The 15076-nt window shown below is 35.6% G+C and overlaps 1 long non-coding RNA gene across 1 annotated transcript; it reads right to left on the bottom strand.

Moving 5' to 3' along the window:
- Positions 1 to 3911: 3911 nt before the first annotated feature.
- On the bottom strand, positions 3912 to 6123 carry LOC131606571 (uncharacterized). Its single transcript, XR_009284886.1, has 4 exons — positions 5605 to 6123; positions 5214 to 5511; positions 4900 to 5090; positions 3912 to 4218 (listed from the first exon to the last, which is right to left on the bottom strand). It is a non-coding gene; the product is annotated as an uncharacterized LOC131606571 (long non-coding RNA).
- Between the last annotated feature and the right edge of the window lie 8953 nt (positions 6124 to 15076).

Raw genomic sequence — 15076 nt, 5'->3', positions numbered from 1 at the left:
TTTGAAGCTTCTGGGAATGGCTGTAGATGAAGACTTGTAGGTGCACGTTTGTTTGAGGATTTTGGAATGAAACCCTAGCTTTTGTGGCAGTTCCCTCTAGGGTTTTTTCGTTTGGTCTTGTAGAATATATAGTGAGGAGTGTATTAGGTCAGAAATAATGAGAAAATATATTGCATTCATTGGGAAATATTTGATTTAAAAATAAAAATACAATCTTTCCAAAATTGCTCACTATTCATGCAACTATCTCTTACACGATTTTTCCAGCTATAATGGGCTCTCTTGGTCCTCAAGATACTTAAGTCCAAGGCCTTGCATGCATACTCCTTGTTTTTGTATTTTATTTTAATTAAACTTAAATTTTAATGAATTAATTCAAAAATAAATAAAATAAATGGCAATGTGACATGTAATTGGACTTAGGATTCGTGGATAGGCTCAGGAACAAGTTTAGATCAAAAGAATATGGGCCCGTTTGGAAAAAAAATGATTTTGACAAATATTTTTCTTCATGCACCTCTTCAAAGATGTCTAACTTGTGCAATTTGTATCTTGCTCAAATTTCAACCTTTTTGAATGTTCTTGGACTTTTTAGAAAGCTCAAAGGGTCCTCTAAACACTCCTACTTCTTTACAAAAAGATAACTTTTTGTTGACTTTTAGAAGGACCTATAATGTTTTGATCCATATCTCTCAAATGAAGCATTTCTTGGTCTTGAGCCCAACATCAAAGTTGTATAGAATTGAATTTGCTTCAAAATGAGCTTTGGTTGGGATATTTATAAGAAAGTATGTGGAAGTTATGCCCGGTCAAAGTTCAGTTGACTTTCTCCTTAAAACCCTAATTTAGGAACTTTAAGTTTTTATTGATTTCTGAACTTTTCTTGATGAATCATGATCAAACCTTGATCAAATGATGAATATAACTTCAGAATTTTGATGTTGACCAAAAATCAGGAGTTTTGACTATACTTTGACCATAGTTGACCTTTAGGTCAAACTAGTCGATTGTTGACCATTTGAGTTGTTTTGTGAATAAAAGCTTGAAATATAGTGGGCAAATTTTGGGGTATGACACCCGCGATTGAATTCGTTGATGAAATGCCGCTTTTTATGTATAAACACATTGAGCGGATTGTGAATGTTGGGGATGATGGTAATTGTGGTTAACAGGCTGTATCCGGATTGCTTGGTAAATTAAAGGAGGATCACCCACTTGTATGCGTCTCATTTTTGAAAGAGTTGACGATGCATAGGGAATTTTACACGAGGTTATACAGTTCCAATTTTTTTTGATTCAATCAAAATGCACTTGTTCCTTGTCGTAGTGGTAAGACACCATTTTCAAAATGGATGCGCTTCCGAAAATTAGTCACCTGATAGCAAGTGTGTATGATAGAGTGTGTATCGATCTTACAAGACATGGGTTATCAGAGACATTTTTTCCATTACGCAGTGGTCCACCTAAAAATGGTGCCAAACACATCATATGCATAGGGTTTATTTCAAAGGGTCTACGTTTTATTCAGGTTTATTTGAAACCTGGGTGTCCAATTTCAGCTACATTGATTGAGTGGACGACACATTCAACCATTGAGGCGGAAACTTGGTCGGATCAATTTACAGAGAGGATGATAGAGTTCACCAAGTTGATGAAGCTTGAAAGAGAATAAAATAATGAAGCATCGAAGGCGGAACCAGCTATAGATTTATGCGGTACTAGATCTTTTGATGCATTTTAGATTGTAATCAATACACTTTTTGTATGTATCAATTTTGATATGATTTAATACATATTAATTCTATGGTTTGCTTTGTAAGCACATCCTTAGTAAAGGCAAACCTTTTTGCTTTTACTGAGTTGTTCTTTACAACCCTAATCCTATATGGTATTTTTGAGAAGTAAACTGACACCACATCCTTCATCCCAACACCATCCCTAATACCTCTCCTCTGATGCACATCCCACTTCGAAGCTAAAAACCGAAAGTTTCTCTTCTGTACAGACTTCCAACTCATAACTAATAACCAACAATCGTAGTAGCAACAAAACAAAAAAGCCACCGCTTGAACTGGCTACTACTGAGAAAAACTATGAAGAACACTAACCGGAAAACAAGTGAGAAGGAGGAGCTTTCTCTCTCATCATTAGTTTTTTAACATACCAACTCTATATTAAAAAAATTATATTAGTTATTAGAAAAAGCTCATTTTACAACAATAAAAAGAAAGGCAAGGTAAAAATTTATTTCATAAAAGTAAAAATATTAAAATTGAAAAAATTATTTAATTAAAATTTGATTTTACTAATTTTTGTTTTTACAAATAATTTTTTATATTAAAATTAATTTTAAATATTTGGAAAAATGTATTTTACAAAATAAAATAAAAACTGTATTAAATGTTGATATCATAAAAGCACAAAAATTAGTACTTAAATATCCATGTTTTAGTAAGCAAATATGTATTTTTATTAAGCTTAAATATGTAGTTTTCTCAAGCAAATAAGTTTTTCCTTGTTGTTTATTTTTAGTCCTTGATGATTTTGTCTATTTTGGAGTTAATCCTAGTAACATGTGGAATATTGATTTTCAATCGATGCAATAAAAATATCATAAGTATTAAAATCAAGTATTTTACATTTTATATGGGCCAATTAAAATGAAAATCAAGATTGCAATGTATATTGACAAAACATCCATTGTAAACACTAATTTCACAAAAAATTTTAGCGGTTTGTTTGAGTCTAGTTTTATTATACGAGTGCGTACAATTGGATTACTTGTGGGGATATGGTATCCCTTTTAATCTTATTGTATATTTGTCATACCCCAAATTTGTCATACCCCTTAATTTTTAACTGGCTTAGACTTCTCATTTCATAATCTCATGCACATACCTCCCATTAGGTCATTAACATAACAAGCATCATTAATCAATAATATGACAAGGAATCAAGGGTCATGAAGCAAGTTGGAGCTTTATATAGGTCCTGGCAAAAATGTTATTCATTTCCTCAAAAAAAGGGATGTTTGGCATTTGATCAAGACTGTGATTGTACAAGTCTTCTGGAAGGCATTTGATCAGATAGGTTCTATGTACATGGATTTCCTCCTAGGGGTTTTATTTCCCTAATTATCTTGGATCGAGGTTCTTTATATTAGGGTTTGTGCCTTGGGGTTTTTGTGGGCAATCAATTTCATGCTTCCCTTACATCAAGGTTATTGGTTTTAGTTGATTTTCGCCATCAGATGACATTCAATATGATATGGTTTGGAATACGGACCCAATTGAGATTTCTTTCTTCACAAGTTGATTCATCTAGGTGGAGTATGTTACGAGTCGTTGACCAAGAGTCCTACCTCTGTTGCAAGTTATGGGTCTGATGTCATTTGGAATATTAAGGTGCAAGGGTGGAAAAGTGAATCTTAAAATGTCACCAATCATCTTTAATTTTGAAAAGCAATTGTCAAGACTTTTGACCAAAGTCTTTCTTAAGGGGCTTTTAAGGTCTTCATCTATAGTGCATTCAAGATTGTAATTGAAGTGCATTAGTGAACATTTAAAGATTCAAACTTAAATTGAAGCAGTTGGGGGAAAATAAAAGTTCGAATTACTTGAAAATAAAAGAAGTCAACATTCAAGCATCAGTCAACTTTAGTTACGAGAGGAATTCCAGGTTTCAAGTGAAGTCAGAGAGGCCTTCTTGAGTCAACATAGGATGGAAGCGATCAATTTTACAAGTTTGCAAAGGAAACTTAGATTCAAGTGGAGAGAACACAAGAATATTTTAAACTTGAATTAAAGAGTGAAGAAAGCTTTGTTGAAATCCAAAATTGTTTCAAGATTATATAAAGTTTCAAGAGATATCCAAAAGGGAATTACCACAAATTTCACATGCACTTGAAACATAAACAAGGGAATTACAAATTAAACATATGCATTCAAGAAGTTACTATCCACACCAATCCACAACATGAGCTGTACTGCCAGACTCAGAATTCATTCAATTACAAATCAAAACTCAAATCCAAGTTTCAAATAAATGACAAAATGGAAAACAGTTTGACCCATTGACTTCCTAAATCCTAAGGGACCAATTTCTTCTAATCTTCAACTTCACTCTGCCAGTTAACGTCACTTCGTTCCACAAGGTCCTTCATCCAAGTCTCTCCTGCTTTCCACTAAGCTCTCCGTGCTCCAATTCAAATCCAAGGCCCTGCACACCGATTAAAGCATCAGTTCAATTATTTTTCAAACCATTGCTAAACCATACCACACATAATATATCCAAAGAAAACCAAAAACAGCCATATACATATGCATTTCAACATATTCAAAAACCACATTTTTTCATACAAATTCTAAATTTCACACTAAACCAAAATAAACCAAATAACCTGCATATCACACAAAAATACCACATTCAAATTCCAGCCATACTATCACATAAACTCCCATTTTCCAATTCCCAAATTTCCTATCAATTACTAACTACAGCTAACAGTTTTACATAACTGTTCTAACCACCCATAACAGAAATCCAAACTAACTCAGCCCTTCAAAACAAATTCCTAACTGTCATATAAACAACTTATAACTGTCAAACCAACCACCAAAATAGAATCATACATACAACATAAATAACATTCATTCACATAACAGAATCCTAACCAATACCTATAACAAACTAATAACCCACCCAATTTTCCCCCATTCTTTTTCTTTTGAAACTCTTCACCCATTTCCTAACCATAACTAACTCAGCCCTTCAAAAACTAATTCTTAACAGAGAAAAACAGAATCAACTAACCGATAATAGAATATAACCAGTAGCTCATAACAGAAGGGAAAGGAGAACTGAATTATCAAAAAAAGGATACCTAACAGATAAACTCACCTCATAACCAAATCCTGTACCAAACTTCTTCAATTCTTCTCCTTCGATCTCTTTCCCACGTTCTCCAATTCTCTTCCTTCACTCTCTCCCAGTCGATCTTCTTCATCTTCTTTACCAATCTTCAATCTCCTCTCAATCTTCAACTCTCTCTTCAAACTCTACGATCATCTTCAATATCTTTCTCCCTCTCCCTTCAATTCACCATTCATGACAACAGAAATTTTCAGAAGAAAAGATCAGAAATGTAATTAACAGAAAGAGAAGGGGAATTTGATTATCAGAAAAGATCATAACAGAAATTTTTTGCAACTAACCTCTGAACCGATTCTTCAATCTTCAAGCTCCTCCATGATCTTCAATCTGAAGTTTTCCTCCCCTGACTCTTCACCACCAGTTCTTCAATCACCAGAAACTTCAAACTTCAATCATCATCATCATCACGCAGCTTCAATCATCATCCACGTTTGTCATCATCTTTGAATCTTCATCACCATTTCCATTCAATCACCTTCAGAAAAAACCTTCGTAAACTCCTTCAATTACAATCCTGCAACAGCGACATCGACCTGTAGAATCTCCAGAGCAATACTCTTCACCGATTCGATTCAGCATCTGCTCATCACAATAGTGCAGTCGCAACGTCACGATTCGCACAGAGTAGGAGAACATGTCAAGAGGAGGAGAAATAGATTCAACAAGTGTTACCTGGAATGTGGTGCTTTGATTCACGGCGGAGGAATAAAAAGCCTCAATCGGAGAGAAAGATGAGCGGTTGATTGAGAGAAACCAAAGGAGAGAGTTGAGTTCGGAGATGATGGAGAGGAGGCTGAGAATTGGAGGCGAGAAAGAGGCGGAGTTGAATCGGAGGGGACTCGAATATGAGCAGAGACGAGTTTGAGCAAAGAGATGAGAGGCGAACAAAGAGTTTAGCGGAGTTGAGAGGGAGGACCTCCGCGTTCTCTAATCGGAGGAATGGAGAGATGTGCCATCGGCGCCGTGGTTATGAGAAGCAAGAGAGATCGAAGCTTTCGCTTATGTGGTTCACGATGGTGAGTCGGAGGAGTTCATCAGCGGCGATCTGAACGCTTCGATCGGGGGCACCACCGTCGCTGTTCGTGAAGAGGGAGAAGAAGACTCCAATCGTCACTCTTCACCTAAACACCTAAACCTAATCCCTTTTGATTTATTTTTATTTTTATTTTTTTGAATTAATGTATTAATTAACATAAGATGTTCATATAATATAAAGTCTGTATTAATCTGGGTTTAATGTGAATGTGAATAATTAGTGTACTAAAGTCTGGGTATTAATTATAATTAAAGTAGTGATTAATATGAATTGAACAGTTAATGTAATCTGATAGAAACATGGATTAGATCATAAACTCTTGGGCCACCGAACTGCATCATACACCCCCTACTCTGGCCCAATCCTGCCCATTTATGGCATAAGAGTGTGAGAAAATGGTACACAAAAAACAAGCTGCTGGGCCAACCATTCTAGGCCTGCGCAATTCACCCAGCATACACCTGAATTCAATTTCCACCCCCATGACTCACATGTTTTTTCTTAAAATTTAGATTTTTAACATAGTTTTCTCTTAGTTATTTCTAAGTAATAATAGAGTAAATAATCACCATTTTGTTAGATTTTTAGGATTTGTTAACAATAAAAAACTCATAAAAATAGTAGTATATTTTTAGGTTAATTTTTGAATTGCTTCTTTTATTTCTTTCGTACCATTTCCATGTTATTTTCGTGTAATTGTTGTGTGATTTTGTTGCTTAGTTTTTTGGCCATATTTTTGGCCTATTTTGTTGATATCATTTGTATGCTCCTTTAGGATTGAATCGATTCCTTAACATGTTAACATTAGATTTAGATTTCCTTTGTACATAAAACAATAATCATTAGGCTAGTATGATAGGATAGTCTCCCTTTCATTTTCTTTTCCTTTTCCAACCTTAAAAAACCTAATAAATATCGACGAAGATCATACCACTATTTCTTTTATAGTGGGAAATAAATCTGAACCATTGGATTTTAAAATAAATGGTGGTGATTATGGGTGAATCTTTTTTTCTCTCTCCTACATCATTTATTTCAAAATGTAGGAGAGAAAAAGAAAAGATTCACCCATAATCTCCACCATTTATTTTAAAATTCAATGATTCATATCCATTCTCACATTCTCATATAAATATGACATTCTCATATATATATATATATATATATATATATATATATATATATATATATATATATATATATATATATATATATATATATATATATATATAAAATAAAGCAAGATGAGTTATTTGGCAAGTTTGCCACTTGTCATCTTATTAGAATGCTTACTATTTTAAAAACATCTATTAATAGTAATATTACTATAATTATCTTTAATAAATTTTTTAATATTTTATTATTCATTAATACTAATAATAATTGATTAAATTGGGCCTTTAAAACATAAAAAAAATTCGTCCTTTCATATCCAATTTGGTTTATCAATACATAAGTGAATTATTTGGGACAGTGAGAAACCCTTCATTTCACCGTTTAACTAAAAACCCTTCTTCTTCATCAGCAATCGTTGAAACCTTTCATTTCACAGTTCAACTTAAAATCATTTTCTTCATCTTTGATTTTCTGGAAGTGAATCTAACCTTAGTGTTTCTTCTGTTGAGATTTTCTTCCATGAATTTGTACAGGAAATGCTCGAGCAATTGTCACCACCGCCACTGTATCTACTACATCTTCCACTCCGCCACTTCACTCTACCACCAGAGAAGGACTCAACACCGTTAACATCGCTGAATATGTCACTCAGGTACTTAAATTACCTTTACATCTATTTCGCTTAATTTCAATAATTCCTTATTTCAAAAATACTCTCTCCTTATAATTGATTTACATTTGAAATATTGAAAAATTGGTAGAAACTAATTGATGCAGATGATTGGAATTACATCGATGATATGTATATATATATATATATATATATATATATATATATATATATATATATATAAAGTTACAGAAAGATCTATATCAAAGGTTGCTACAGAGGATGATGTCTCTATCTTATGGATCCCTTTATGCCTAAATTAAAACCCTAAATCCTTGATAGTTTTTTTTTAAAAATTTTAGAATTTAGTAGATTATTGTGTTAGGTTTAAGATGCAATCCAAATCCATTTGAATTAGAATTGAATCCATCAGTATGAATCTGAGTTGATTTTTGTTTATAAAACTCTTATTGTTCTTTTGGTGTTTTGTGTAGTGATGCTGACGAAGACAAGCTCGAATACGATGCTGACGAATCATTCTCCGAAAATCAAGTTGAGAACATGGTAATGATATATCTCTTTGTTATTATAGACGTTGGAGATTTGGTTTATGTAGTGGTAAAACATTGACAGAAATGATTGAAAAGTTATATTCCATATTCTTAAAAAAAGTGATGTCTAAGACTAAACACGAACTAAACTAAACAAAACAAACAATTGACGTTTCGTTTTCCTAATTTATTTTTATTCAAATCCTTGGAATTAGTTAATTTTTTTTCCTAAACACAAGTAATGTCATTAATCTAACATTGATTATCTAGGCTAAATAATATTAATCTATGGTGTGATAAGTTGGATTCATCCATTTTCCATTTTGGGTAGCTTTGTTTATTTTTTGTCATCAGAATCAGATCAAGGACAACAAACACATGCTCTAATCATGGCAGCTAACTCACTTCCTCATGTGCTCTCTAGCTCTATATCTTCTTCTTCTTCTTCTTCTTCTTCTTCTTCTTCTTCTTCTGGAGTTGCTGCTTATTTGCATCGCTCACCACTAGGTGTTCATTTCAACTCACGAATTATCTTCCTTATTTCTATAACTATTTATGGATATGTTTTTTTCAGTTGATGGAATACGATTTTAAATTTTGTGTTTTGTTTCACGGAAGAAAATCTGAATGGTGGAGAAACACAAACAAATGTAGCACCGATGCTGTTGTTAAGGAATTGATTACTCCACAAGTTTCAATTAATTATACACATCATATCATAAATGGATAATTTGTAGATGACACATCAGGTTTGTACATAGCTTCTTGCTTATTATAGTTTGGCCTATAGAATTTATCAAAGAAGCAATCTTAAGTCGGCGACTTTATAACTTGGAGGAAAATATTATTCCAATGTAACAAGGTGTAAATGGTTTGAATGGCGTGACACTTTTTCCTGTAACATGGTTTAAATTAAGGATCTATGTTTCAACACATATATATCTATGTATATGAACCATGACACGGATTCTCTATGATAATGAATAATATATCAATATTGTTGTGAAAAACGATACCAATAACAAAGTATAATACAAGGAAGAATAAAGGACAAGGAAGAAGAGGAACACAAGAATTGGTTATAACTGCTATTCTTTCACTTTCTCTTAAAACAAGATTACAAGTTTACAAGAATAACAAATAACCTCTCTCACCCTAAATTAGGATTTGCAGCTTAGCAATGATGAGAGACTAGTATGCTATTTATAATAAAACCTAACATACTAACTAATGGGCTTTTTCCACAAGGCCCATTACACAAGTCAACTTAATAAACAAGCTAACTTAACAAATTAGGGTTTAAACACTAAAACCTAATTTAACATGCTAACAACCCTAGCATCTTCGACACAAGCATGTGAACAACCTTCGACTTCATGCTTAACCCTGTCGAACCAAGAAGCTATCCTTCGGCCATACTAGAGTTCGATCCAAAATCTCACAAATCTCCACCTTGGATCTAACTCTACAACATAAAGGGAACAAACTAGCTTTCTTCATGCAGCTTTATCAACTGCATACAGTGGAAAAACTTGCAACTCGACAATGTCTTGGTGATCATATCAGCAGCATTGTCTTCAGTCGAAACCTTCAGCACTTGGACTTCTCCACGCTCGATTACTCCTCTGACGAAATGCAGCCTCACATCAATGTGCTTAGTTCGCTCATGATAGGCTGAATTCTTCGACAGGTGTATTGCACTTTGACTATCACATTTAACAGTGATACCTCGACCTTGAAGTTTCAGCTCCTTCGCAAAACCTTCAAGCCACAATGCTTCTTTCACAGCTTCAGTTAATGCAATGTACTCCGCTTCAGTGGTTGATAGAGCAACAACCTTCTGAAGTGTTGCTTTCCAACTAATTGCTGTGCCAAACATAGTGAAAACATATCCAGAAATAGATTTCCTGGAATCCATACAACCTGCATAATCAGAGTCGACATATCCTTCGATTATTGCTTTACCATCTTCACCCAAGGCTCCACCATAAATTAGGACTCTATTCAGAGACCCATTTATGTACCTTAAAATCCACTTCAATGCTTGCCAGTGAGCCTTTCCAGGATTCGCCATGTACCTGCTTACAAGACTTACTGCGTAAGCTATGTCGGGTCTAGTACAGACCATAGCATACATCAAAGAACCAACTATATTAGCATATGGGATGCTATTCATATAGGCTATTTCGACATTAGTACTGGGACACTGATCAACACTCAGCTTGAATTGAGGGTTTGTTGGAGTCACAACTGGCTTCGAATTCGACATACCAAACTTTTCAAGAATCTTCCGTAGATATGCCTCTTGAGATAGACATAACTTCGACTTCTTTCTATCTCTTCGAATGTCAATTCCAAGAATCCTGGAAGCAGCTCCCAGATCCTTCATATCGAACTCCTTATTGAGTTCAGCCTTCACCCTCATCACATCTTCAACATTGTTGCTTGCTATGAGAATATCATCCACATAAAGTAACAAAATAACAAATGAATTACCAGGTCGAAATCTGAAGTAAACGCAATGGTCGAACTGACTTCTAATGAAACTTATGCGTGCCATGAACTTGTCGAATCTCCTATTCCACTGTCGAGGAGATTGTTTCAGCCCATACAAAGATCTCTTTAACTTGCACACATAATCTTCCTTCCCCTTTTCGACATACCCTTCAGGTTGCCTCATCAGGATCGTTTCATCTAGATCACCATACAAGAACGCAGTCTTCACATCCATCTGTTCCAGTTCAAGATCGAACTGTGCCACCATGGCAAGCAACATTCGAATGGACCTATGCTTCACAACAGGAGAAAACACATCATTGAAGTCGACACCTTCTTTCTGAGTGAAACCCCTTGCAACTAACCTTGCCTTATATCTTTTCGACGTCACTCCTTCAATTCCTTCCTTAACTTTGAAAATCCATTTACAGCTGACTAACCTTGCCCCAACAGGTTTCTTGATCAGTTCCCAAGTATGATTATCATGAAGAGATTTCATCTCATCATCCATGGCCTTCAGCCATTAAGTCTTATTTCGACTCCTCATAACTTCCTTATAGTCTCTAGGTTCTTCGTCTATAACCTCACTTGCAGAGATTAAGGCATAAGCTATAAGATCTGCATATCCAAGTCTTTGAGGTGGCTTGATGACTCTTCTCGACCTATCTCTCGACAATAGGTAGTCATCGTCAGTTTCCTCAACTTCAGCATCTTCTGCTTCTTCTTCGACTTCATCTGGGATATGCAATTCAGCATCAACATGCTCCACCTCAACAGGAATCTCTACCTGTTCCAGCTCTTCGTCAGATGTTTCTGTACTTCGACCAACATCATCAGTTTTCTTAAAAGCCATTTTAGCTTCATTAAAAACTACATCTCGACTGGTGATACACCTCCTGTGACCTGGCTCTAGGCACCATAGCCTATAAGCTTTGACTCCTTCAGGGTATCCCATGAACATGCATTTCAGAGCTCTAGGTTCGACCTTGTCTTGCCTAATGTGAGCATAGGCTACGCAGCCAAATACTCTCAGTTTGTCGAGATCTGGTGGATGTCCCGACCAAACTTCTTCAGGTGTCTTCATATCTAACGCTGTCGAAGGACATCTGTTTATCAGATATGTTGCTGTCAAAACAGCCTCAGCCCAGAACACCTTTGTTAACCCCGCACTAGTCAACATGCATCTGACTCTCTCCAAAATAGTTCGATTAAACCTTTCAGCCAAACCATTTTGCTGTGGAGTACCTGCAGTAGTTCTATGCCTTGCAATACCAGAGGCAGCACAAAAACTGTCGAATGCCTCATTGCAAAATTCAAGGCCATTGTCGGTTCTCAACCTCTTGACCTTTCTGCCAGTCTGATTTTCAACCAGAGTCTTCCAACTTTTGAAATTCTCAAAAGTTTCATCCTTAGTCTTCTGGATGAATACCCATAATTTTCTGGAATAATCATCTACTATGGATAGAAAATACCTTGCTCCTGAATGTGATGGACACCTTGCAGGCCCCCAAAGATCAGCATGGATGTAATCAAGGGATCCATGTGTTCTTTGTTTGCCTTTGTTGAACTTCACTCTGCAAGATTTTCCAAGTACACAGGGTTCACAAAACTTCAGCTTTTCGATTTTGTCTCCACCAAGCAGATTTTGTTTCCCTAATTCGACCAGACCCCTTTCACTGACATGGCCCAATCTCATGTGCCAGATTTCTGTCTTCGACAAAGGTTTCGTGGATACAACATTTGTCGAACCACTTACAACTTCAGCCTCAAGGGTATACAAGCCTTGTTTCTTCACGCCTCTCAAGACTTCCTTCGACCCCTTCATGACTCTTAGGATGCTTTTCTCTCCTTGGAAAACATATCCTTTCTTGTCGAATTCACCAAGAGAAAGCAAATTTCTCTTCAAATCAGGAACATACCTGACTTCAGTCAACAACCTTATTGACTCATCATGGAGCTTGAATCTCACAGATCCAACACCTGCAATCTTGCAAGCCTTGTTGTTTCCCAGCAATACTGATCCACCATCTTGATCACATAATTCCTCGAACAAGTCTTTGTTTGGAGTCTGTTGCACCCCAAAATTTGCCCTCTTTATTTGAGCTATAAGTTAATAATGACGTTTATTTCGTCATTCAAAAATTGAAGAAAAATAATAAAGAGTTTTCATGGGTTTAAGAAGATACGGTGTGAAAAATGGTTTAAACAGTGTAAGTACGAGAAAATTCACAAATACTATTTGGAAGGTGATATGAGTTAAGTTCCCGCGAGGTCTCCACTGTTTCGACGATATCTACAACTTTTGTGTTCGGCTCGGAATCCAACTCTTTGAGGAAGGTTGTCGAATTTGCAAATTAATCGAGGTTTCACAGTGAAAAATGGTGCTGAACCGCAGGTTTTCGGACAGTAAAAAATTCATATCTCCTAATCCGCCAGTCGGATTCACTTGAAAATTTAACTGGGGATCCGTTCCATCATTACCAAGATTTCATATGTTCGGACCATTGGCCGATTATGCACCAAAAGTGCCCAGCATTTTAAGGAACGTCGCAATCTTTCGGTAAAAAGTGTGTTTTCGGGTATGTCGCGCCGAGTTCGAAAATTCATAACTCATTCGATTTTTATCGTATGAAGTCCATTCCGGCGGCATTCACTCGGAAATTTCGTTATCTTCGATTCTTCGTCACACGTGCTAAGTCAGATTTCGAGCCGAAGTTTGAGCTTTATCACGTTCTCTGAACGGTACTCGCAAAATTCTGCACAGTCGCACCAGATGAACCGATTTTTCTCGTCATTCAAACGCGCATAATTTCCTCACCGTTTGTCGGATTGAGACGATTCTCGCGGCTACGAGTCACAAATTTGGTCATCTTCACAGTGATGTTCGTTTTATTTCCGAATTTCGCACTGATTCACGTTTCCCGAAAACGAGCAAAAAAAGAGATACGTCGGGGCATTTTTGACATTCCACCATTTAAACTATATATACTTTTTTCCCTCTTTTTTTTTCTCAAAAATTCCAATTCACCCAAAATTCTCAAAAAACATTTTCTCTCATTCTCTCCCCAATTTCTCAAAATCAAAAACTACAAAATACCAAAAATCTCCAACAACTTCATACACATTCATCAAGAATTCAAGAACAAAGTTCAAAAAACTCAACTCAATTCCTCACTCTCACTCCAATCCGCGACCATCCACCACTACCAAGCCTCACCATCGTGCATCCGAAGCTCCAGCCACCGTGCGAGGCTGCAAATTCATCTCCCTCTCCGCCGCGTTCGTGAGTTCTCTTTCCGTGCTCCGATCGCGACTCTTCCCCGATCAATATCGTGCAGCATCTCCTCTAACTTCTCTTCACCACTTATTTTGGTAAATCATCATAATTCTCACTTGATGCTTAATGTGAATTGCAATGATCTGTGAAATGATAATTGATTATTGGTGAGGTTGTTGCTTAAGTGATTGAAATTTGAGAGTTGTTGTTAGTTGTTGTTAATGATATGTGTTCATATTCATAAAGCTTATTGATGCACTCCAAGTATTTGTTCATTTGAATGTGAGAATTGTATGTTCTTGAGTATGCATAATTGTACTTGCTTGTTGAATTCTGATGATGCTTGTTGCTGAATTTTCACCATGAGATGTGTTGCCTTCATTTTGTTAGTACGTCATTGGTGATGCTCTTGGAGGTTATTGATAAACATGTGCGATGCTGATTTTTTTTATGGATGTTTGTTACTACCAATTAGAACATGATACATGATTTCCTTTGATTGTCCATAAGTGGTGATGATGTTGAAATGGTGTGTTTGTTTCTTGAATAATCAAAATGTGCTCAATGCTGAATTTTCTTGATCTATGTTTGTTACCATGAGTTTATGTTGTTGCTATGAGAAAAAGACAAGATCATGAATAAAGTGATAACACTACTTGCTACGTTGATGACTTATGTCTTGAATTCAATTTTCTAAATGGTTGACATGCTGTCATGAATGAATCTTGGAAATTAGTTGAAGTTGTTTGTTTGTCTCCATCCATGAACATGATTTTATAAATAAGAACATTATGAATTAGTCTGGTTGCTTAAACCCATGAGTCAAAGAGTATTACATGACATATACTTGGAATTTGGTTTCTACATGTCATTTACTAAATTTGTTGCATGCATAATTTTGTGCCAATTACTATGAGTCAATTCCTTGTGTCTATGTGGTGTTTTAATGAGGCTGTGGGGCTGTTTTTAGAAGTATAATAGTGCAGAATTTTAGCTTAATTGTGTAGTGTTTGGTTGATAAATAGTGCAGGATTTTTGTTGTTGTGTTAGTGTTGATT

Source organism: Vicia villosa, linkage group LG5 (genome assembly GCF_029867415.1).
Source record: "Vicia villosa cultivar HV-30 ecotype Madison, WI linkage group LG5, Vvil1.0, whole genome shotgun sequence".
NCBI classification, from domain to species: domain Eukaryota; kingdom Viridiplantae; phylum Streptophyta; class Magnoliopsida; order Fabales; family Fabaceae; genus Vicia; species Vicia villosa.
Note: the sequence above shows the minus strand (reverse complement) of the source record. Positions and strands in the feature narration are given on the sequence as shown.